Raw genomic sequence first — 27,204 nt, 5'->3', positions numbered from 1 at the left:
ACCCAAACAGGTATACAGGGGAAGACAGGCAGAAAATGAAGAGATAGAGGTTTGGGAAAGCGGGGAGAACAGAAATACAGCAACTTCGCAGTATCTGCTGAATGATACCTTCCTTTGTAATGATCAGGACTGACGGGGCCTGAGAGGGGAGGACGAGGAGTGCGTACTTGGCGCTTCCTTGCCGGTAGACCAGTCTGGACCATATATTGAAGGAAAGGTTGACGGAAATGATGTCACCTTTCTGTTGGACACTGGCGCTACCCGTTCTACTGTAAGAACAGTGGACGTTCCAAACCTGCCCCTCTCGGGAGAAAACATCCAAGTAGTAGGTGTATCTAATCAATTGATTAGTACTCCTGTTACCGAACCAATGGAGATTTCAATTGGAAATTTTAAACAGATGCATAGATTTGTAGTCTGTGACACCAGTCCAGTAAATTTACTGGGACGTGATTTGCTGTGTAAAATGAACTGTACCATCTTTTGCACACCAAAGGGTGTCGAAATACAGACCCCAGATGAAGACGGCATTTATAAATTATTGTTGCTTAGACCTGACTCAGAACTTAAAAGATTGACCCTGCAGGACTTGCCCAAAGAACTACAGGAAGCCGTAAAGCCAGAAGTGTGGGATTTCACTGGAAAAGATGTGGGTTTGATGAAAGATGTGGACCCCATACAAATAGCCATCAAGGACAATGCAGTATATCCTAACACTAGGCCCTACCGAATGAATGCTGAAGTGAAAGCAGGTGTCACTCTGGAGATACAAAAATTATTGGAAGGAAACATCATACAAGAAGTGATGAGCAGCCCATGCAACTCACCGATTATGGGCATCAAAAAGCCTAGTGGCAAGTATAGGGTAGTGCAGGACCTGAGAAAGGTTAACAAGATTGTAGTTCCTTGCTGCCCTATTGTCCCGAACCCTGCAGTAATTCTGTACCAGATTCCTTGGGATGCTGAGTGGTTCACTGTGATTGATTTGTGTCATGCATTCTTTTCGATACCCCTGCACCCCGACAGCAAATTTCTTTTCTCATTTGCCTTCGAGGGTCACGTGTATTGTTGGAACCGGGTCCCTCAAGGGTATACAGAGAGCCCCTCTATCTTTAATCAGATCTTGAAGAAATGTCTAGAGACTTTGACATTACCTGGGAACTCTGTATTAGTGCAGTACATAGACGACCTTCTATTGGCGTCTAAAAGTCACAGGGACTGTGTAGTGGACACCATTGCCCTCCTAAATCACCTGTGTGAGAAAGGGCATAAAGTGTCCCCTGACAAACTACAGTTCTGTGCGAAGTCAGTGAAATATCTGGGACACCAGATAGAAAAGGGTGTCAGAAAAGTCACTTCAGAAAGAGTGAGAATAATTCAAAAGATGCAGTTGCCCCGTACGCAAAAGGAAGTCAGAATGTTCCTGGGTGTATTAGGGTACTGCAGGCAGTGGATTCTGGGATTTGCAGCCTTAGCCAGGCCCTTGATAAAAATGACCACGAGAGGAATGCCAGATGTTGTGCAGTGGGACGATGAAAGTCTAATGGCTTTCACCAGATTGAAAAACTGTCTGTGTACAGCCCCTGCGTTGGGAATGCCAGATTATTCAAAAGAGTTTTCCCTTTTCTGTGACACTCGCGATAATTGCGCATTGTCAGTCCTGACTCAAGAACATGGCACAACCAGGAGGCCTGTGGCCTATTTCTCTGCCACACTGGACCCAGTAGCTGCTGGGTTACCAGGTTGTCTGAAAGCAGTAGCTGCTACCTGTGCAAGTTTGGAACAGAGTGAGTCCATTGTCATGGGACATCCTGTGACTGTCTATGTTTCACATGGAGTGGTAATTCTATTGACCAGAACTAAAACACAGTATCTCACCCCTAGTCGGCTGACTAAATACGAGAGGATTCTTGTGGGTGCAGCAAATGTGAGCATTGTTAGGTGCGGTATTCTGAACCCTGCCACCTTACTCCCCGACCCCTCAGAAATGGAAGGTGGGGATGATGATGAACATGATTGTATTGATCTGACAGAGTTCAGTACCAAGCCACGCCCTGACATAAAAGAAGTACCATTGCCTGAGCATGATAAAGAACTGTTTGTGGATGGTTCCTGCCTAAGACATGAATTAGGAGGCTTGAGTGCTGCTTATGCAGTAGTATCTTTTGAAAAAATTGAACAAGCAGGTTACCTATATCACATCAAGTCTGCACAAGTAGCCGAATTGATAGCCCTGATAATGGCTTGCAAAATTGGGAAGGACTTACGCATAACAGTGTATACTGACAGTCAGTACTGTTATGGCGTTGTGCATGACTTTGGCCAATTATGGCTACAGAGGGAATTCATGACTTCCTCAGGTACTCCCATTCGGAATGCAAAGGTTGTTCATGACCTTTTAGAGGCCATCCAGTTGCCCAAAGAACTGGCAGTGGTAAAATGTACTGCTCATCAAAGAAGCATGGACAGAGTATCACTGGGGAACGATTATGCTGATCGAGTGGCTCAATGGTGTGCCAAAGATCGGTATATTGTAAATCCAAAACGAGGGGGGCCAGGAACCAGCTGCCAGCTTCAGGTGTTTGAGGAAGTGCCTACATGGGATGAGGTGAGAGAGTGGCAGGAGTCGGCTCCTTGGCAAGAAAGAGAGAAATGGAAGGAGGATGGGTGTAGACCGAGACGTGTGGATGGTGTGATTTTGGGCCCAACTGGTATGCCTGTGTTACCCCGACACTTGCTTGGCACAATGGCAAGATTAATACATGAAGGATCACACATTGGTAGGGATGCCATGATTCTGGTATTTCAACAGACTTGGTACAGCAAGAAATTCAGGAAGGTAGCAGAGTCCCTCTGCCAGAGGTGCCTGTCATGTCAACAGATGAACCCAGGCAAGAGGACAATGGTTGAACTGAGCAAGATTGGGAGGTCAGGGGGTCCCTTTATAAGAATACAGGTTGATTTCATCACCATGCCCCGTTGTGAAGGGAAACGATATGTCCTTGTCATTGTGTGCGTATTTTCAAAATGGGTAGAAGCTTACCCTACTCCCAAGAGTGACGCACTGACAGTAGCGAAGTGTTTACTAAAAGAACTGATACCTAGGTTCGGCATACCATACATTATTGAATCAGACCAGGGTGGACATTTCCACAATGAAATAATGGCTGAACTGTGTAAGGCCTTTGGAATAAGGCAGAAACTCCATTGTGCATACCACCCAGAGGCTTCTGGAATAGTGGAACAAGTAAATGGAACTATCAAAAACAGACTAGCAAAGCTGACAGATGCTACTGGCATGAACTGGGTGAAGGCCCTGCCCCTGGTCCTGATGGGACTGAGAAGTGTTCCAGACCGCAAGACAGGCCTAAGTCCCCATGAAATCATTATGGGAAGAGTGATGAGACAAGCATGGGTGCCAGGAAGCAAACTGTTGAGTATTACTGATGATTTGGTGCTTGAATACTGCAGAAGATTGGGTGACCAAGTGCGTTCTATCTCTCGCCAGATTGGAGACGACGGCATCCTTAATCCAACGACTCCTCTCCACAACTTGGTTCCAGGAGACTGGGTTAAAATAAAGAAGCACACTCGATCAAGCTGTCTGGCACCCAGGTGGGGAAAGAAGCGCCAAGTAATCCTGGTGACAACCACTGCAGTGAAAGTCGCAGGTGTTCCCCAGTGGATCCACGCCGGACACACCCAGAAGGTATTGCCAGACAAAGGATTTGAAGAACCAGGGCAACCAGCAGAGGACCCTGAAGAAGCCAGACCAGTAGCAACTGACAACGAGCAGCCCAGCACCAGTCAAGTTGCAGGAACAGCAGACGTTGGCCCAGGAGTAGTTGACTGCGAACTGCCAAGAAACCAGCCTGCTGAAGAGGTCCAGGAAACTGAGCCAGAAGTAGCTGAAGACGAGCTGCCAAGCATATGGCCAGAAGAATGGATACCGATGATTGATCTGACCGAAGATCCTATCAGAACAAGAGAACGACTTAGTGAAGGTAGAGAGTGGACTAGTCAGGAAAAGCAAGGCACAGGCGAAGAACCTCAGCCACTTGAGATTCAAATCAAAACTGAGGAAGGAGAAGGTCAGACAGGGACAGAGCACGTGATTGATACAGATCCAGTGAATAAGACTGAACAAATATCCGATACTGAGCAAGTACCTGAGACTGAACAAGTACCTGATACTGAACAAGTGCAGGATACAGAACAAGTGTTCGATACTCCTCCATTAACTCCTGATGTGGATAAGGGACAGACTAGACATAGAGTAATAGTTCGAGCAGAAGAAAATCAAGAGATCGAAGTGCTTGAACAGGATCAGATAAGGTTAGAAAAACGGGTTCAGGAAACAGAAACAGAAACAGAGACAATTGAAAGCCAAAAACAAAATATTCCTGAACAAGGCCAGATTTGCAACCAGGCAGAAGAATTCGATGCTAGCCCTGGAACTAGTCAGATAAGGGAAGTAGGAGAAGAAAGTGAAGAAGAATTACCACAAGATAAAGAGAACAAGAGAAGAAGAAAAGAAAGTGAAGTCCAAGTACCGACTAAGAGACTAAAGAAAAGAAACAACCTTGAGCCTAGGTTTGTAAAAAGATTGAGACTTAGGATAAAGACAGTGGAAGAAAAACGTGCAGAGGCAAGAAGAAGTGCTCGGATAGCAGAGCAAGAAGAAGACTCTTCCAAAAGAAGGAGTGAGCGAATAAAAAGACAAAACAAAAAGTACAAGTCTCCTGAATGGACACTGGTTTTGGAAGAACTTGAAGATCTTGATATAACTGACGTGAGCGACGGAGAGCCTGTCCCAGAGTACTCAGCTGAAGAGGAAGACGAACCACCGTGAATTTGCACAAAGTAAGCTAGTTGTGTAAAAAGCTAAAAAGAGGGGTGAGAATACTCCTTCTGAGCTAAAATGTCTGATTCAACAGTGAATGGTAGACCTAGTTGCAGCCGTTTTAAGACGTGTTGCAAGGTGTGTATATGTAGTGTAGTAGTACTGATAGTTATCTGGATAGGATTAACAATTTTCATTCCCTTTGCTGTAAGTAAAGATACTAACATTGTCCCTACTGAAGTTGTAAATACTGACAATGAGGAGCTAACAACACAGAGTGTAGAAAGACATGAGAGAGCATTGAGACAGACTAAACGAGACTTAGAAGCATCAGATGAGGGAGGACTACATTATCATGGAATGAAGAACAGGACACATTTAAATGTTTTCGCAAACTTGTTAATACACTATGTAGAGACTATGGAAATTGAAGATTGCTATGTCTGCATGAAGCTACCTACCTCTGTGGCTGAAGGCGTGACATACCATCATCTGCCATTAACTTATGGAATTTCCTGTAGCATTTTAGCTAGTTTATTTTACAAAAGGGGACCGTTACAGTATTATTACTCTAACAATGACGTGATCTTTTCTGAACTGCCTATACGTGGGAACTTGAATCCTGTACATACCAAAACTGACACCATAAGATATATGGGAGACTACTTTCTGACTATAGGGAACATTGACATAGCAGATGCACACAGAGATAACTTGACTTGTTCTTTGCGTGAGCAGGAAAAGATGTTCCTGAACATGGCAGAGAAAAGGAGAATTAAAATTCAGAAGAAGGCTAATGACGAAAGTCAGAAAAAGCCAAAGTGGGCAGAAAACATGGAAGGCACCTCATCTGGTGGAGCGGGTCCTGCTCTGTTGCTGGATTTTGAAAAGAAAGGCAAGCTATGTCTTCACCGCGAGAAGACTAGCTATTATAATAATGTTTTCATTGGTTCCAGTGAATGCGAACATAATTACAAGGTAATTGGAGGTTGGGGTTTCAAAAATGGGTCAGAGCCTGTGTTTCCTGGAATTTATTATATTTGTGGGGACAAGGCTTATTTCAAATTGCCGGATCACTGGTATGGAAGCTGCTACTTTGGCATTGTTTTCCCGAAAATATACCATGTGAATGGAAAAGCTGGAAGCAATGGAGATACTAATGGCTTAGTGCGTAGTAAAAGAGAAAGTATAGGTGAAATTATGGGTAGTATTTTCAGTGCACTGATACCTGGAGTGGGAGTGGTTCTGAACACTCACAGAATTTGCAAATTGTCTACTATAGTAGATGTGCTGTCTACTGAAACAGCTCATGGATTTCTGCTGGTCAATACCGAAATGGTTGCGATCAGATCAATGGTTTTACAAAATCGACTTGCTCTTGACACCTTATTAGCGAAAGAGGGCGGAGTCTGCCGGATGTTGAAGGCGCAACATTGTTGCACTTATATTCCGGACAAAAGTGTACAGATCAAAAGATATGTGAGAAACATTACTAATTTGGCAAAGGAACTCAAACCACTCGAGGTTGATAGTGCCTGGAAGAGACTGGTAGATGGTCTTTCAAATGTAGGTCATTGGCTTGCTGGCATAGGTAAAAGCTTATTATTCAAAATTCTGATGCCAATTGGTATTATAGGTTTTATTATACTTTCCATTTTCTTATGCTGTAAATACCGCAAGCGCACCAGAAAGCACGAGGTTAATGCAAGAGGGGTGAAACGAAGTGTGGATGAGATTGAATTAGAGGAAGTGAATGATCAGATATACAAAAAGGTGAAGACTTCTCACCCTGCTAAAACTGAAAGAGAAAAGTTAGAGCGATTGTTGGAAGAAATAGAACTTTATAAAGTGTGAAAGAAAGTTGGCATCTGGTTCCATTATAATTTGTGATGATAGTAAATATCATCAAAGAGGGGATTGATGAAGCAAAGCTTCGCATATTTTGCGGCTTGCCAAAATCAAGAACCTCATTTATGTGTAATAAGGTAACCCGTGTATGTTTTACTAACGTTTATATTAAGATTGAGTAAAGTTTAAGACGCTTGCCTATGTGTATTTCTAATGAAATTAATCCATGTCCTCTAAAAATGGCCGCCGCTTGTATTTTAGTTACTGCGCATGCGTCAGCCACACTCACGTGTCCTGACGCGTCTGCAGAAGTGGAGGGAAAGTTATGCGCATGCGTAATTCATAGCTGTGCTTATCATGTGGTACTGCTCGTGCCACTGCTCTTGTGATCGTGTCAATATAGCTAACATTTAAATTGCATAAGTTTATTTCTTGATGATGAGTTAAAAGTACAAACCCTGTGATGTGTTTTCATAATGACATTATTATGTATTAATTTGTTTTCGCTTACTTTTCATGTACCGCGGGCAATGGGGGTCTGAGTGAGAGGAGAGCCATATTGGAGGTCCCTTCTGCGCCTGTGCGACATTCGGCAGCACGAGGGACCTTGGCTAATGGAACATAGCCAGCTGGCAGTGATGGGCGAGATGCTCCTGAGAAAGTCACCTCTGCCCTGCGAGAACAGCGAATGTGGCTTCTTATATGTTACATTGTATTGATGCGCTACTGTTAGCTCATGGGAACCCCAAACATGCTAGGCGGTACCAAAATATGTAAATGAAGGCTTCAAATCGCATATTGTGATTGGTGTGTTACCCAAATCCTACCTTAGGACCAATCGAAATTGAGGGATTCTGACACTTTGCAACATTGGGGGGTGGTACACTGTCCCAAAACTGTATATCTACCCTGGGTTCACCTAGTGAACCGTCCGACTTGTCTGGTTTAGCTGACCTGTCACTGACCCAACGCACTCAATAGGTGACTGAAGATACAGAGCGCTGCAGTGCACTCTGTCCGAATTTGACCATAGACTAAGGTTTTACTGAACCTTAAAGTGCAGACAAGGCACTTAGCTGGGAGTTCGCTGACCCAATCGGGGTCTTGATCGATATCTGCAGAGCGGGTGGAGCGCAGGCGTTGCTTCCTAACTGTGGGTTCCGGTCCTGTCCTGAAGAGGGTCCTGTCCTGAGGGTTTGCTGTCCTGTCCTGAGGTCCTGTCCTGATTCTTATTCCGAGGGTATCCTGTCCTGTCCTGGGTGTCCATTCTGCACCTGCTGTCCTTTGAGGGTATCCTTCCTTGAGGGTTTCCTGTCTTTAACTGACCCGTGGCCAGGGTTTGGTTTCCACACCTTTCTAGGTAAATACTGCTCTGAAATCTCTTGAAATTCTTGCACCTTCTGAATTTCTAACTTTTGCTTCAATAAAGTTCAACATTGCATATGTGATATTTTCCATGCCTTTCCGCAAATATTGAAAGTCATTTAAATCTTTGCAAAGTGATTCCTATGTCTTCTCATTTGTTAGAAATTATATTTGCATAGCAGTATGTCATTTCCTGATATGGTCTAGAACTTCATTGCCTAGGTTGTTCAAAGGCCCTTTCACCTTGAGTGAAGCGTGTTATTCATTATAAGTTCTTCTATAATCACACACACTTAGTCTATCCCTGTTTTAGATAATACTGACTTGTATAAGTATCTTTTCTCGTTACATTTTATTAGTACGTTGATGATTACTCTGCCATTATTTCTTTATGCATATGTGATTTACATTTTCTTGGTTATTGATTGCCTTATTTTACTGTATCTCATGCAAGAAAATATTGAACTTTAGATAAACATTTTAAAACTTCCAGTTGTCCGTGGTCATTTACACAGTATTTGAATGTTATTGGTTGGGTTTGTATTTTGCTGCTTTTCTTTACAGCTAGCTCCCTGATTCATTGTGGTCATTAGGCACCCGCATCGGTGGATGGTAAGTCGGGTGCACTGAGAATTGGTAGCAGGGAACACACACACACCAAATTGGTAGAGCTCGTGAAGTCACCTGATCGATGTATATGGTGATTTGAAAAGTATATGGGCCCTGAAGCCGGAAACGGCGAAAACTATTGGTCGGGTGGCCTCGCGCGCTCTATCAGTATCGTGCACTGAGAAAATTTTCCAACACTAGGCTCACCCTCGACTCCTGCTAACTCTTGAGTGTTAGCTGGCTGAGCCCATATAGCAGACCTATTTTAAAGCTGCCTTTAGATCTATTTATGAGCTCTCTTGTTGGCTAAGTGGTTGCTTAAGGGATGCATCAGGTTCCCTAGCTATGATGAATCTACTTTATACAGAATTGTAGACCACCGTTATCCTTACCAGTGAAGGCGATCTATCTTAATCAAGGCCGGACTGGCCATACTGGGCATCAGGCATTTCCCTGGAGGCTGGAAGGGTGGGGCTGGTTTTGTTACTGGGGGTCTGTTTTGAAGCATTGCAGCAACTTTAAAAGCTGCAAAGTTTCTTGCATTTCCAGCAGTTTTCAGGCAAAAATAAAAGTGTCAATACAACTCTCGTGATTAACGTACCTGCTGGAGAGAGTTCAGAGTTTTGTCCAGTGGCAGTTTTGACTCATCTAAGGTACCGCAGAGGGTTAATTTGCTTGCTGCAATGAAAAGGTACCAACAGTATTTTATGCCCATAGCTCAGTTGGTAACTGCTTTTGTCACAGAGATCCTTTTTTTTACTGTTCAGTTCATAAGTTACAATTGTAATCTAGCACAGTGAGCTAATAACGTCCATCAAAGAGCTGCATGCGAACTGCATGGTACAGGTTAGAAAGTTATGTTTTTCCCAGTCTTGCTTTATACTAATGCTGCTAAAAATGGTTTGTGTGGCTAAAAATAAATTCTTATTAGTAAAGTCAACCCTAACCACTGTGTTACGTTCTAAATCCTGCGTTTGTGCTTCTCCAAGTCAAGCACTCTACCAGAATGGATGGCATGTAAAACATCCACCTTGTAGTCTTCTTTGTCTTATGTAACATTTTCTATACACTGATTTTCAGACATATATTTAATTGTCTCTGTATGTGTGTGTGAGGTAAAGTGCTCTGACACCCTACACTGGTATGAAAGTCGATACAAAATAAATGAAATACATGTGAAAGAGGAGCTATGGTGAGGTGAGAGATACTGTTGGACGGTGATAGTGGGGGAATCATTCAAGTGCGCCCACAGAGATTGTTGTATCCCAGGGCATTGTAAGGTCTTTGTTTACTCGGTTTTAAAAGACAATACAAGTGAATGTCTAATGAAAAATGTATTGTAGAATGCACCATTTTTGCCATTTCCCCCAAATATTCTTGAGTAGGACCATCTCACAGGGAAAGCCAGGACGGGTTCCCCAGCGGTATACAGCGCCAGGACACTCCGAGATGGAGTAACAGTGCGCTTTACAAGTATACTTACCTTACCTTACCTGATCTCGACTCTCAAGTAGCATATGGGCAAATACCCTTAAAACATCAACTATGCCAGAGGCTGGAGTTGAGATGTGTGGCACCCTCAGATGAGAAGAATGTGTCTTCTGAGGACCCGCCTCTCAGACAGAAACAGCATTAAGTGCTCATGCATTTTCTACCAAAAAAAGCGCATTGACTTCATTAAATAAAAAAATAATAAAGTTATGCAGTTTTTGAAAGCAAAAGAGAAATATCAGTGGGTTATTGAGGTGGCCGCCTAGATTAGGTGTATATAGTTGCCGTGTTCATTGGCTTGATCAACTAGATCTTCAGGTCAACTAATCAAGCTGCACCACTGTGCACAGCTCTTTCTAGGTTTAATGTCCATTCTGAGGTTCAAGATCATGAATATTGAGCTTCTATTAATATTGTGGTCAAAACACCGTGATGGCAAAAATGTGGGTAATGTATCGGTCCCCGTACCCTGAGCTAAATTTGGTCGTAAACATACGTTTATAACAGTTTTACCTTTTTACGTGTGCCTGGAATTCACAAAGAGATTCCCAGCAAACGTAAATTGTTTTACGTGCATTGCTCTACCAGGTAATGAGGAGACGTTTGTACGGAGAACTCTGCAGGAAATGTAGTCAGCGTGTGTCTCTGTTGAATAGTTTAGCAATCTTTTTTAATTTGTTTGAGCTGTACTTGTGTTACATCTATTTTAAATATGTAGTTTTCAAGAAATTTAGTTACTGCAAAATGTGGTGGTTAGTAGTTTTTCCTTTTTGAGAAGCAATGGTTTCTGTAGTATATCTTCGCTCTTCAGGCTGGATTTGGTCAAATAAAAGGCCTCATTTATGAAAAGGGACGCATCGCTGCGGGAAAACAGTGATGCGTCACTTTTCTTTGCGCCATCTTTCCGACACCAATGATGCGTCATATTTACAGTATGACCCATCATGGGGGAAGGAGTTATAGATACGTCAGTATTTCTGACGTATCTATAGGCGCAAAAATGAGGCATTGCTAGAGTGTCTCACAAAAGCTTTGTAAATATGACGCAACATGACGCATTTGTTTTACACTGCTTGTGCGTCACAAAAAGTGACGCACCAGTGGCGTAATGTGACGCAAGGCCTCAGAAATAAGCCCGACATGTGTATGTGGTTAGTGCTATTTGCATGATTTATTCATTAATTAAGAGTTTTTAACCTATTTTAGTTTAAAATTAATTGGTTATTTGGTTAGGTAACTTACTCAAATATTTTTGGGGCTGTTTTCTTGTTTGTATTTTATTACTAAATGTAAATGCCATATACCTATATGCAATTAGGGACATGAGGTTGTAGTTGTGGACTTCTTTTTGAAGAGTGTTATTGCAATAGGTCACAATCAAATGAAGCAAGACTACTACTTCCCAAATACAGAATTTCTAAAAACAAAAAGGCCCTGAACTCAAGCATGCTTTTACTGATTACATGGAGTTTTTTCTTCATATTATTCATATTTCTACCTCATGCATGCACATTAATACAGGCTCTCTGTTATTACAGTACCAGTCATACTTTGCATAATGTTGCAACCAAGGAATCAACAGAAGCATAACAGAGATTTCAAAAACAATAAACTAAAAGACCCCCCCCCTCCACCCAGACAGCAGTGTCCAAAAATCCATAGTATACATGGAATATTGGGCCCTGTTCAATCGCTAGGCTATGTCATTTTGACTATTGCCACATCCCCCATAGACAAATGAGGTAATCTGGTCCAAAATTGGACAGACGCTCTGATGTCAGTTATTTAGCAATTGATTCAGCACACACGTCAGTATTTTAGAAATCTGTTGCACTAATGATCATTCAACACAAGTCAAAAATTATTCAATGAGTTGAGTAGCAGAGTCCTCAGATGTTTTTTTGAAGTTTTAATCTTTATTCATTTCTTCAATCCAGTAGCCAACGCGTTTCGTCCTCCACGGACTTCTTCAGGGCAGTCGGAGTGCGCTCTTCTCAATTTTTAATCAGGTGACTTTAATTTCATCCAGAGTAGGCTCCAGGTTAAAAACAAATTTATTCGTTTATTTTATGAAGAGACATTCCAATTTCATTAAGTTTTGTATAGTGAGGGTCAGATAGCCCAATAGTAACAATTTTCAAATATGGATCAGGCCGGCTCCATCGCGTGGCGTCTTCTCGTGTGACTTTCTAAAATACTGACGTGTGTGCTGGATCAATTGCTAAAAAATTGTTTGCTAGAACTAGTTTCTTGTCTTAGGAGATCTAGGGAAAGGAATCTCCGATCCGTGTCACCACACAATAAATAAGGCTTTATACAGGATAAGTGCAATTGTGCTGTAAACCCCTTTTCCCATTCTTTTGTATTTTGTCTGATGTCAGTTATGATTGTGCGAAAATTCACAGCTATTGAATTATCACTTGTGTGATGAAATTGTGCCCCCAGGTTTCTAAAATGGTCGGGTTCCCACTTAAGAGGGGAGATGGCATACTCTGGAACTGAATAATTACTTATCAGGAAGACGGAGAATAGCCAAATTGTAACCCAATTCACTTGTAGTCCAGAGTATAGACCAAATGTACCCAATGTCTCCATGACCTTTGACAATGTCAAATGTTTCTGTTTGTTTCTGTTGTCAAATCACCCTTTTCCATTTGTCTACTTCTAACCATCATATTTGTCAGTGTAATGCTAGAACTGAGTTCGGAGAAGGGTTGAAGCTAACATCACTCTTGGTGCCAGATGTACCACTGTTTTTAGCAGTGACACAGGGAAATTGGCCCATTTGCAATCCCTAAAAAGGGTTGTAGCATGTACCAAACCTATTTTGCGAGTCAGAAACCTGTTACCAACTCGCAAAATACGTTTTGCGAGTCCCTATTCGGAAGGGGCATTCCAAATAGCGAGTCACAGGGGGATGTAAGACTGTTTGGTGACAGCAAATGTGGTCACAAAACAATCGCATTTACCACAAATTTGAGATTGGTGGAAAGCCAGTCACAAATGAGAACAGGTCCCCAGGGCACTACTTCCCCTTTGTTATTGGCATTTAAAAAGTGGTATTACCACTGCCGGCTCCTAAAAATGAAACTGAAATGTTTCATCTTCATTTTTTTAATGCATCCGGTTTTCCTTTAAGGCAGGCACTTTGCGACCCATTTGGGAATCGCAAACAGTGTCTCAGATACTGCTGTACATCAGTGTTTGCGACTCTCAATTTGCGAGTCTCATAAAAATGCAAATTGCGGGTCGCAAACACTGAGGGTCCTATATCTGGGCCTCAGTGAAGTCTGGATTGCAAATTAGTGCATCTTGACACACTTACAGAGTTACCCGCCACTAATGTCATTGAATGTGTTTGCACAAGAAATGCTGTTTTAGAATGATACTGATATCAGAAACTACTAACCTTGTGCTCTGGATCTAACGGGAGCCATGCGATCTTTCACTTCTCACCAGATCCCTTACTGACCCTACACTGTATAATAAGCACAGTAAATAGTAGGTAAGGGGAAAGGGGGATGGGAATAAATAGAGACAGTGGGAATCTCCACTTTGCTTCATTATTCTACTGGTCTCTAAAGCCAAATAAGAACTCTTCAATAACTGTGGTGAATGTTCTGCATCTAACTTAAATAGTGAAATGATATACCTTATAGATATCAATGTGTAACCTCCTCTCTGTGTTCTTGGTATTTGGTGATGTGGGAAGGGTATGCCCAGACGTGGGTCCCGTGCTCACTACGCCACTGGAGTCAAGCTATCCTGGCTGATGATGGCTGATAGCCAGAAACCGGTCCTAAGATGCTTGATTCCGGTCCAGGGAAGACATGGCTTGGCAGTTCGGGCTGGACTGTTCCCGTGAGGCACAGGGTCAAGACTGATTTGCATATGGCCATGTCTGAACTGGGGTGGCATAGTGAGCAAAATAACAATGGATTAAACCCAGATCTGTGAGTGGGGGTGAATGTTTTGCCAATGTGCAACATTCCGTCCATCATCTTGTGTGTTTTGCTGTTCGCCCTATGTGGGAAGGGTATGGCCAGAGGTGGGTCCCGTGCTCACTACGCCACTGGAGTCAAGCTATCCTGGCTGATGATGGCTGATAGCCAGAAACCGGTCCTACGATGCTTGATTCTGGTCCAGGGAAGACATGACTTGGTAGTTCGGGATGGACTGTTCCCATGAGGCACAGGGTCAAGACTGATTTCCGTAAACTTTCCGTAGTCCAGCCTGCTGGTGACGAGGTCCCGGGTGACTGTTTTTCTTCTTTCCATGGGGATCCACTTGAAGATCCTGCAGAGCATTCGGAGGGTGTTGAAGCAGGATGAGGAGACGGTGTTGACCTGCTTCGTCATGGAGAGGGTGGCGTCGAGGATGACCCCTAGGTTGCTTGCGTGCGTGGTTGGTGGGTGGGTGTTGGTGCTTTTCCCAGTGTTGTCGGCCACCAGGAGTCTTCCCAGGCTGAGGGGGGGGGGGCCGAGGATGAGGACCTCCGTCTTGTCTAAGTTCAGCTTCAGTAGGCTGTTCTTCATCCATTCGGCGATGCCTTCATTCCTTCGTGGAGGTTTGTTTGGGCGGTGTGGGGGTCCTAGGTGAGGGAGATGATCAGCTGGGTGTCGTCGGCGTAGGAGATGATGTTGAGGTAGTGCTGTCGGGTGGCGTGGGCGAGGGGTGCCATGTAGATGTTAAACAACGTCGGGCTGAGGGATGAGCCCTGGGGTACGGCGCAGATGATCTCGGTGGCCTTGGAGTGGAAGAGGGGGAGGCGGACGCTCTGTGTTCTGCTGGAGAGGAAGGATTTGGTCCAGTCCAGGGCCTTCTCTTGGATTCCGGCATCGTGTAAGCGTGTTCATAGAGTGTTGTGGCAGACCGTGTCGAAGGTGGCTGACAGGTCCAGGAGGATGAGGGCCGCTGTTTCTCCGTTGTCAAACAGGGTCCTGATGTCATCAGTGGCGGTAATGAGGGCGGTTTCGGTGCTGTGGTTGCTGCGGAAACCGGACTGGGATGGGTCCAGGATGTTGTTCTCCTCGAGGTAGTGGGTCAGTTGTTTGTTGACGATTTTCTCGGTGACCTTCGCCGGGAACGGAAGCAGGGAGATGGGTCGGATGTTCTTGAGGTCCTTGGGGTCAGCCTTGGGTTTCTTGAGTAAGGTGTTGATCTTGGCACGCTTCCAGCTGCATGACAGTGTGTATCCGTGTGTGAGTGGTTGTGTGAATGGCAGTATGGGTGAATAATAGGGAACGTGAGTAGCTGTATAGGTGCGTGAGTCGCTGTGTGAGTGGGTGTATTGGTGAGTGAGTGGCTGTGTGAGTGGCTGTATGGGTGACTGACTGGCTATGTGAGTGGCTGTATGGGTGAGTGACTGGGTGTGTAATTGGCTATATGGGTGAGTAAGTGGCTGTTTGAATCAGTGTTTGGTCAATTGAGTAGATGTGTGAGTGCCTATATTGGGGAGTGAGTGTCTGTGTGAGTGGCTGTATGGGTGAACGAGTAGATGTGTGAGGGCTTGTATGGATGTGTCAATAGGTATGTAAGTGGTTGTGTAGGTGTGTGAGTGGTTGTATGGGTGAGTGAGTGGCTCTGTTTAAAGTCTGTATGGGTGAGTGAGTGGATACGTGAGTGGCTGTGTGGGTGAATAAGTGTGTGTGTGAGTAGCTGTATGGGTGAGTAAGTGGCTGTGTGAATAACTGTATGGGTGAGTGAGTGACATAATCAACAGAACTCTACAACAAAGAGAAGCAGGAGCTATTCAGATCCAGCACATATGTTCCAATTATCAGTAATCTTTTGAAAAAGGGGTGTGCTGTTCCTTAAGGCAAGCGAAGTGCGAAAGATTCCAGTTCCAGGGAAAAGAATGTGCTCCGATAAGAGCACAGGCACTCACACAACCGAATGGATGTCATGCTTCATCATTGGGCTCGCGCCTCGTTGGGTCAGCGCTGGAACGCCTGACGGGCACCCAAGAAGGGGCTCTTTGCCGATGATCTTTCTCTAAGCATTTTGGTGAAGTGGGAGTGTGTGGGCTCAAGTGTAAAGTGTCGAATGGTAGTAGAAAGAAAGAAGAGCTATCTCCCGAGGGTGAGCACCTCGGGAAATAGCAGGAGATGGCCCTGGGAAGCCACTATTTGCTCAAGGAGGGGGGCCACATGGACCCCCTGCTTTACTTTTCACAGGCCAGCCCCAGGAAGGTAGTGGTCCCCAAGGCTTGAAACAGCACCAAGAGATAGGTCTGTGTGGCCCCCCTCCATTTATAAAATAAAGGCCCAGAGAGGTGGTGGTTCCTGGGGTTCGATAAGCCCAATGGAGAGGGGTCCGCCCGGTCCCCCTCCAATATAGTGAATAAAGTCCCGGGGAGGTGAGGAGCCTTGGCGGTAAAAAAGACCCTATGAAGGGGGTCCCGTGCACCCACTACTTTTCTTTATTAATGCCCACATGCCTCGGGTATTTGGCCCGCTCTGGGGCTATTATGTAAAAAAGCATGGTTGAGCACCTTTAGTTTTAAATTTTGCTGTAAATTTGCGGATCAACATGTGATTTTGTGGGAAAATTGAATTTTTTTTAACCCCGGCGGTGTCTCTGTGGGACTCCACTACTAGACCTGGGGGTCTGGGTATTCATACCCTGCCCCCTTTGCTTTCTTTTTAATGTTTTTTGGGGGGGATTCAGCTCAAGCCAAGTCCCAAGATGGCTGCCAAAACTCCCCTTATGAAATGTGTCTCTGGGATTGGGTTCGGGGATGTGGCTGCTTGTCCCATCTCCTTTTTAAACGATGTGGCACTGGCCAGCCATTTGTTTTACAATCCCGCAGAACTTTTGCTGGATTGCGGCAAAGAATTGCTAGTTTTTTTTCTATTTCAACCCCTTGGTCCCTGTCATAGGCCCTATGCGAGCAGGGTATCCCTACACTGGCCCCTTATATTTTGTTTTGTTTTCAAACTTCAGGACAGGGGACTAAGTCCTCGGGTCCTGAAATGGCTCCCAGCAACATTTTTCTCTTGTTACTGGCAGCAAATAAGAGCGCAGACCAGCAGGAGTCTGACTCCCACATGGAGCAAGATGGCCAAAGGGAAGAAAACTTCCCTTGGCCAATCAGAGTGCTCTACTTTTTAACTGGCTCTCCTGCGAGAGTCTCTCAAGCCTCTCATAGACCCAACCTTCCAGATATACAAATAGTTTTTAACCTTAATTTCTCAGAAACTACTGAACAGATTTCCACCAAATCACAAAAAGCACACTCTATAGACTGATATTGAGCTTACTACCAAATTTAGTGTCATTCCTTTCAGCAGTTTTTGCTGTAGCCCTGCCTAAAGAAGTCTATGGAGAAAGCATGGGGATTTTGTTTAGTGGGCCCCCCTGTTTTCTTTGCCCCCACTTGGTGGAGCACCCTAAAACGTTCCAAGCACAGACTAGTCAAAACGTAGCACCTTTTTGGAAAGTTTTGTGGAGATTAGTTAAACTGGGCCAACGTTATTAGCAACACAAAAAATGCTTTTCTTATGGAACAGGTGACCTAACTATAACTATGTATATATACATACTCACTGAAAAAAACAAAGGCTAAAGTACCGTTATAATTAGGTATGATAACAAGTTTATATATTTTTTTATAACCATAGAAGTTTACTGCTAAAACTAAAGGTATATAGTAATGGTATAGTTAGGTGAATTTATCAGAAACAACATTAACGCTGTGAACTTAAAAAAAAAAACCACAGAAGTTCACCAGTTATAGTTAGCAGAGCAAACTATCACTTGCGCCCCCGCCATGCACTGCTTCTGACCTAAAAAAAAAGCACAATGTGCGGATCAAGACCTAGCTTCCTCCTGAATTTGAAGTAACTCGATTCAGCAGTTTTCGCTATTGCCCAACCTAAAGAAGTCTGTGGAAATGCATGGATATTTTACATTTTGGGACCCCCTTGTTTTCTTGGCCCCCACTTGACAGATAACCCCAAAACTTTCCAGGAGGGAGCTTAGCTGGAGGACATTTTTTGTACATTTTGTGAAGGTTTGCCAAATTTATTCATGAAACAAAGAACGCTCTGTCTATGAAAAAGCAGACTTAACTATAACTAGGTAATATATGTGAAAAGGGCTATGGTAGCCAAAACTTGTCTGTCGCAATTCACATTTTTTCTCTCTGTCTAGCTAAATAAACTACCGTAACACACTACTTGGAGTGCTGTTATGTGATTGGAATTTTTGAGATGTCATCAGTGATCTCATAAATGATGTCATGGAACATGTTATGAGTGATGTCATATGTGAGGTCCTAAGCAGTGCATGGTGAGGGTGCAAGTAATAGTTAGCTCTGCTAACTATAATTATTGAATTTCTCAGTTTTTTTAGTTAAACAATTAATGGTGTCACTGATAAATTCACTCAACATTAACATTACTTTAATCTTTGTTTTTTTCCTGTGAATTTCTAGTTTACGTTTTTTTAAAGTAATATTTAATTACAACACATAAATCTACGCGCCCCCCCTGCGGCCCCTCTCCTCAAGCCTCTTTAGGCCCTGGTGACTTTATCCCAGAGGGCCGTAAATATATATGAAAAAGAAGAGGAAGGCATGATTCCCCTTCCTGAGCCTATTAGTTCCTGAGGAGCCCTGGACCTATGTTAAAAGGGGGAAGGGGCCACACGGTACTCATGCAACCACTCACACATCCACTCTTGCACCTGTACAGCTACTCACACACCCACAAAACCACTCACATACCCAATCACACACTCACACAGCCAGTCACATATGTACTCAAACACACATTTACATACCCACAATAACACTCACACATCCACTCTTAATCCATACTACCATTCACACACCCATACAGCCACTCACACAATTCCACTCACACACCCAGTTACATATGTATACAACCACTCACAGACACGCTCAACGACCCAGATAACCACTTACACACTCATTCACAGACCTACAGAGGCACCCACACATCCACGTACACACCCATACAGGCACTCCCAGACCCACACAACTATTCACACACCCACTCACACACCCACTCACCCTATTACACATTCACACAAACACTCACCCACCCACTCATAAAACATTACAGCTACTCGCACATCCACTCTGAGAACCAGAAAACCACTCGCACACTCACATATACACTCATACAGCCACACACACACCCACTCAGAGACCCAGAGAACTGCTCATGCCCACTCACAGACCCATGGAGGCCCTCACACACCCACATACACACTGAAACTAACACTCACACAATCTCACATACCCATACAGCCATTTACATACCCACTCAGAGACCTAGAAAACCACTCTCACACCTTTACAGCCACCACCACTCCCCCTCAGAGACACAGAATCCGACTCACACACCCAGTCACACACTCATACAACAAATCACACACCTACTCAGAGACCCAGAGAACCACTCACACACTCATCACAGACCTACAGAGACACTTACAGACCCATGTACACACCCATACAGCCGATCACAGACCCACACAGCTACTCACTCACCCTATTACATGCCCACACAAACACTCACACACCCACTCATACAACCTTACAGTCACTCACTCACCCACTCAGAGACCAAGAAAACCACTCATCCCACTCACACACCCATGGAGGCATTCAGACACTCACACACCTATGCACACACCCTACAGCCACTCGCACACCCACTCACAGATCCATACAGCCACTCACACACCCACTCACAGACTATCACAGTCAGTCACACATATACTGACACACCCACCACACACTCCTACACTTACTCACACATCCACATAACCCCTCAAACACCCAGATTACAGGGACATTATAGTTAGGAAATAGCATTAAGAAAAGTAGAACTTCTGTGAAATAAACAAAGGTTACATGAACATTAGGGTTAGGAAATAGCATTAAAGACCATAGAAATTCAAGGAAAAAAACGAAGGTTACGGTGACATTATAGTTAGAAATAGAATTAAAAAACCTTAGAAATTCCCTTAAAAAAAGGTTACAGGTTAGTTATAATTCGGTTAAGATTTTACTCAAACAAAACCATAGAAATTCAGCAGTTATAGTTATCTCAAGTAACTATAATTTGTGCCCTAAGGTAACTATAACTTGTGCCCTTGCCATCCACTGCTAATTACCCCACATATTACATCAATCATGATATCTTCTATGACATCATTAAAAATAACACTGCAACATTTGTAGTGAAATTATTGATGATAAAACCGTGCTTGGTGGGGGGAGTTATAGTTACCTTAGAGCACGAGTTATGACAAGATGCCTATTCTCCCCCGCCTCACCACTCCTAACTGCACCGCCCACCACTGTGACACAGAGAGGATTCTTGTATGTGTGACTGACTGTGATAGTCTGTGAGTGGGTGTGTGAGTGGCTGTATGGATCTGTGAGAGGGAGAGGTGTGGCGCCGCGGCCAGGGCGACTGACGCTGGAATCTGGGGATCACGGTTCGATCCCCGGCTCCGGCGGCAGGTTAGCCCAGCACCATGAAACTCTGGGCAATAGCTTGCTTAATCTTCCCGACGGCCCCCAGCGCCTAGAGACCCTTACGGGTGATTGTGCGCTTTACAAATGTGGATTATTATTATTATTTATATTCTAGATTAAGCCTAACATTTCAAAGCAGCTTTTTTAGAGCGTGCTCAATGCAGACAATGGATCTGGTAGTGGTAGAAAGGTAAATAAGGCTCTGCTGCTAGATGGTTCTTGAACCTTCAAAGCTGTAACCGAAGTACATCTTGGATGAGAACATTGTGAAATCTACACAAGAAAACGGATAAAAAATTATTTGTATGGAAAGGCAGCTAGGTGAAATCTTATCTCATTTTAGAAGGGAAATATCACACCAAGAGTACACTTGAATTGTTTATTTGATTCAGCTTCAAGTAATAAGTCTGTTATAAAGGCACCCCCTCAGACAACTGCCAGAGAAAGAATCCTCTCTGTGTCACAGTGGTGGGCGGTGCAGTTAGGAGTGGTAAGGCGGGGGAGAGTCCACAGTTGATGACGAGGGAAAATCAAAGAAAAGAGAAAAAAAGAAAAAGCATTTCCCTTACGCTTGCGGCATCACCGACTCAGCGATGGGGCAGGCATAAGGTAAGTGGTTTTATTTATTTTTTTATTTGATTTTCCCTGGTTGTCATCTGTCAACTACCTCCTGCCCTGCCCTGCCCGCTTTACCACTCTTACCGGCACCAGCCGTGACTTCTGTGTTATCCTTACCTTTTGGAACCACATTAAGTATAGTACGTGTACAACAGAATATAACCAAAGTATGAAACAACCCCTCTGCAAAGAAGACAACACAAAACATTCATTTTAACAATATATTCATTGTATTGTTATTGAAAGAAAATTATAAACAATAATTTTAACAACACACTCTTTATACTGTTGAGGTATTTACATTACTCACTCCTTGTGCCAACCCACTTGACCTTATAAAGACATGTAATTGAGCTATGACAGAGAAAATAACATCACAAAATTGCAACATCTTAATCTAACCATAGTGTAAGGAGTCAGCCGCACTGTAATCAGGTGGTGCTCAGCATTTTATGTCAATCTACTCCCAGAAAATTCCACATCTTACTCCACATCCTGCTCCATTGCTAGTTTTCACACCATGGCTGTAGGAAAGCAGAGTATTATGCAGTGAGGCTGGTTAGGCTTCACTCTATAATACTCGCAATTCCCTAAATAGTTATTTTAGATTCACACTAATAAATACCTAGTTAAGTCCTGGTAGTGTGGTACAGAGCAGTCAGGCTCTACTAGAGGAACATGTGTTAAGCATTTTAGAGTTCCAACATGGACAATATTTAATTGACATGACTCTGAAAAAATCTGACACTAATTTATAACAATAAAGCAAATTTTTATATACATTGAGATACCAAATAAAAGACAATCGGATGAGTATAACTGGCGTCATGGATTTTTAAAGCAAGAATAAATCAGCGCCTTTCATTAGTGCAAAACGTTAATGTTGTATCAATGGGGAAAAACAATAGTGGCAATCGGTCACTTGCAGGCTGAGTACCGTGGAAACCTCTGGGTCGTAACGTGATGCATGTTCCTGGACCAGGCCATGACCGTCAGTTGAATTTTACTAGTCCCGTAGGGCCTGGGTGTAGAGTGATCCTGGCTGACCCTGGTGCTGAAGCAGGAAAGTCGTGTTTGCTGGTTTTCCTGCTTAGACAGTGCTGGTGAGGTAGTGGGTGCAAAATCTTGACAACTAGGCCAATGAGACATCATGTTGAAGGGGATGTGGGGTTCCCTTGAGGCACAGCATCGAACAAAGGTAGTGGTAGCAGGACTGGCCACCAACAAGCCTTGGCAGTGGCAAGCACAGCCTTGGCTTACTTCGAAGTACTGGAGTCTGGGGATAAACAGTAGCCGCCTGAAACTTGCAGGAGGTCAGGACTACTTTTTCCACAATGAACTATACCATTTACTTTTGGGCAATCCGTTGGCGGGCCCAATGACCAGTGATTCTTTGGTCCCAGGAGCATCTTTTACCTGCTGGCTACAGAGGCCGAGTACCTATAATCCAAGGGAGTTCTAGAGATGCCTTTGGATCTCCGAGGGGTTCATCTTTCCTTTGGAACCAGCCTCTGTTCCGGGTCGAGTCGCAGTTTTGCAGTTTCAGGGTGTTTGCCACAGGTGCAGGTTATCGCGCCTTTGCTTTTGGCAGGTCCTGGAGTCACAGACTTGGGTCTCTTCTTTGTCCTTGTTTGCAATTCAATTCGAATCTAAGGTTCTGGTGCCAGGGAAGCCCCTTAAATCCTAGTTTTAGGGGCATTAGGGCTGTGGATGCTGGTAGCCAATAGGCTATTACACCCAGCAGCTAAACCACCCCTGAGTAAACCACTTTCTGTGGAGTATCTACCCAGCAGCCTCTATGCTGCCACTTTTAAAAATGGCAGAAACGTTCCTTGGCTGCACAAGCCAGGTATCTACCCCTAAGGGATGGCCAGCCTTCTGGGGGTGTACACCTCCTGACTATCTCATTTTCCCTCTTGCCCCGGTTACAAATGTGGCTGGGGCAGGGGGGTTGGAGTTTCCTTTTCTGGGAAGAAGACCACTTGCATATCAGAGGTGGTGAAAGGCTTTGAAGCTCATGGCATTGATGTGAGGCCTTTGTTTCTGCCTCCTGAGAGAGTTCCCAGCTCTTAGCAGGGGGTCATATTCCTGTCTTGGTGGCAGCAGCTGCAGGCTGTCAGCCAGAGCACAGGAAAGGCTGGGGCAACCAAGTGGAAAACCTCTAAGGTAAACCTTGGGAAAAGGTTGGGTTTGATGAGATGAGTTGTTTGATAACAAACATGACACTTTTCAGTAGTTCATAATGGAGCTAGCAACTGGGGTGTGCCCAGGTGTCATCCTATCTTATCCTATGGCCCCCTGATAACTTATAGTAGCCGTAGATGGAAGAGGGCTACTATAGGGACATATAAGCGTACCCTTATATGTCCACAACTTTAATATGATGCACATTGTCCCCTGAGCTCAGGAGGTATACTCTAAGGGTGACTGACATATTAAAAATAGTGCTGTGACCTTGCAACTCATGGTGAGGGCAAAGTTGACTTTAAGTATGAGTCTGCTTTCTTGGATCACTCAGGGTGGCACAGTCAGTGCTTGAGGCCCTGGTGACCCCTTTAGCTACTGGTACTACTTACCATGGACTTATAACAGGGTTAAAGTCCTTGAAAATTGGGGTTAGCAATTAACATGCATTATATTTAGGGACAGAGCACTGTTGCTGCGGCTTGGTTAGCGGGTTCCAGTGCACTTTTAAAGGCACCTATCAATATTGGAGAAAAAAGTGTGCGGGTGACCATACAAAAAGGGCACTTTCCTACAATGTCTCTGTTACATCACGATCTCTGTAGTTCCTACTGTGCCGAATCCTTGTCTAGATTATGGCCTGGAGGTGGAGCCCTGTTCAGCATCATGGTTCCTATGAATATTCTGACCCCTACACAGGTACTTTTGTCTCCCACAGATCCAGTCTGAACTTTGTTCCTGGTTTTTCTAGTTTCCATCTTGTGCCTTCTGGCTTTTTCAGTAATTCCTTCTTTAAGTCCCAGTGAAGCCTAACCTTCCCTCCATTGTTAGATCTCTGTTTCATAGCACCTGGTCAATTTCTTGCACCTGGCTCTCTCTCTCTAACCTGTGCTCCTCCGTTGAGGTTCCTGCTATTTTTTTTCCTGTGAGCTCAGTGCTTGCCATTCTTGCAACAGTCTTTACTGCTGAGACTATGCAAACCAGTGCTGTCTTGCTGCTTCTCATTAAGGATTGCACCTTATTTCTGTGTGCTGTGGGCTTGCTTTATTACTTGTTTTTGCTGCTGTCTGTGTTGCTACTATACCTTCTCTGCTCCTATTCCTTATTCCTAGAATCTATCTACCCTCTTCCAGTGCTTCCAGTGCTTCTAGTCCAGCATGCATAGTTCCAAGTCGTTTTCTTGAGTGTATGCATATTCCTAGTCCTGTACTGAAGTGGTCCTAGTTCCGTCAGCATACCTTCAGTCCTACCCTTGTTTGTGTATGGATTGCTAGTCTTGTAGTATAGTGTTCCTAGTTCTGTGTTCAGATACCCAGAACTGTCCTGGTTTGTTTGCATATCCCTTGACCTATATTTCTATGTTCCTTGATTTGCATACTTTTAGTCCAGTCATGTTCATGTTTCTTAGAGTTTGGTCCGCTTTTCCCAGAGCCCTGTTTCGTATTCCGTTTAAATTTTCCAGTTCCCTTTTATCCAATCTTGGAATCATGTTGAAATCTTAATTATTGTTACTAAGGACGACATTGAGTCATGACGCTTGGTTTTGATTGTACAGACACTCACTCACTCAGTACTCTTCTTTCATAAAAGCTGTTGCATGTCTTCCAAGACTCTGTAAAACTAATTGCTCCTTCAGCACTTTATTCTACCCAGGTTTCGGCTTAAACTAGTTCATATGTTAGTCACTTTTCCCCAGTAACATTACTGGACACACAACCTTCCACACTGCCCCTGTGATCAGAAGTCAGCACATGGCACTTGGCATATAATGTTTTTTGCACTTTTTCTTCCACGATTAGATCCGCACTATCAAGCCCCTTCTGATTAAACATTGCTTGCGCCGTTGCACAGAAGCAATACACGTTTAGCAATCCCTGGCCTCAGACGAAACTATATCGGTTGTGTATACCTTTTTGAGGCTCGTGAACAAGATCAGAAAATTGCATAAGTAGGTTTCTGAAGTTGAATATTATCTGTGAATTGTGCGCCCAATGGATTGTCAGATATGTTGAGGGGGCGCTAATATTCTTTTTATTCCCAATGCTTTTAATTTTGTCGTGGGACTTACTAGGTATTTGCTTGATTCATTACCATTTCTCAAGAATACTAACATGAAAAAGTGCGGGTTTACCATGGTTTTAACCGCATGCGTGCGGGCGGAATTCCGCTCGTACGCTGAGATTTTTTAAAGCGCACTTTACGTGACGAGCTGGGCTCGTCATCAGCGTGCGAGGAGGCTACGCCATGACGAGCCCAGCTCGTCATCAGCGTGGAAGGGGTTAATATTAATTTGTTACTTACAGTATATGTATTACACTTGTATGATCCTATGACCGAATAACGTTTTTGAACCTGAACGGCTCCTTATCTTGTTAGCTCTTTTCCGTTACAGATAGATCACTTTGAATACAAACTTTCATTTAGCATAAATCACCTATTGCTCTTCTGCTTTGAATGTTCTATTGCCGGCTAATTGTTTATTGCATTGCATTTGAATTGTCTTTCTAGATTTGTCTTTGCATGTAAATGTAAATGTAAATGTAAATGTAAATGTGTTGTATTTGTATAGCGCGAACAGTAACCCGGAGGCATCCCGGCGCTTGTACTCCTACCACAAGGGAACCCCTCCTGGCTTTTCCTTGTGAGGTGTCCACTCCTGGGCATCCCATGGTGAAACCAGGCATCCCTTGTGCATGGGGGGCCGTTGTGGAGACTAAGCAAGCTATTGCCCAGAGTTGCAGCGTGGGGCCCATGCTTAGATTCGGCACTGAGGCGAGAATATCCGGTCAGAGGAATTTAAGCCCGACCCCGCCGAGGCGGGAATCGAACCCTGGTCCCTGGCCAGCGTTCTGCATCAAGGTCTGCCGCTCTAACCATTGAGCCACACTTCTCCACATGTGTTGCCAAGTTCCTATCCAGAGTCCTTGTCCCAGGACAACCTGATCCAGACTTCAGCTTCTGCCCTGACCTTTTCTTTCCCAGTATTCATGTACTCTCTTATGTGTGCCAACACCCTCCTCCTCCTCCTGAACACCTTTGTACCTTCAGAGAGGACGTTTTCCCTGTTGTTTAATCTAGTTCTGGTCTCCGCTTGGGGACCTGACACATAGGTTGAGATTTCAGCTGCAATACTCACTCACTCATCCACATAAGAGCACTTTTTGACCCTTCTGCTCATTCTCCTTGCTTTGTAGATGGATAGCCATCGCTCAACTCACCCATCAAATGCCCTACTCTTTTCACAATCAGTGGACCTGATACTCTTGATAACTCCTTTCCAATTAGCCCCCCCAATTTAATTCTTAAACATCTCTGGGCCTCAATAATGAGGTTTTGACGTAGGGCAGCGCCGCAAGGAATCTTGCTGCACTGCCCTAAGTCATAACATAAGGGCAGGAATGCGCTGTATCTATGCATTCATTTCATTTGCAAAACTTTATTCAATTCTTACGAATCATAAAAGTACATGATTACAATGATAAAATATACAAAATTTATAAAAATGATTCCATATGACATTTTCCAAAAACTAAGTGTAATCAAATAGCATATATAGTTTCAAAGAAAGGTTTTCTGTAGGCTGCCAATTTCTTTATATCAGTCCAAGGGTGTCAGAATAAATAAATAGCTTAAAATTACTTAAAGCCCTATTACCCGATTTCCCTATCACAATTCATATCTTTTACTGATTCGCAAAGCAGTTCTAATAAAATTTAACACAGCTCAACAA

The sequence above is a fragment of the Lissotriton helveticus genome, chromosome 7 (genome assembly GCF_964261635.1).
Source record: "Lissotriton helveticus chromosome 7, aLisHel1.1, whole genome shotgun sequence".
Taxonomy (NCBI): Eukaryota; Metazoa; Chordata; class Amphibia; order Caudata; family Salamandridae; genus Lissotriton; species Lissotriton helveticus.
The sequence above is the reverse complement of the archived record's forward strand: the minus strand, read 5'-3'. Positions refer to the sequence as shown.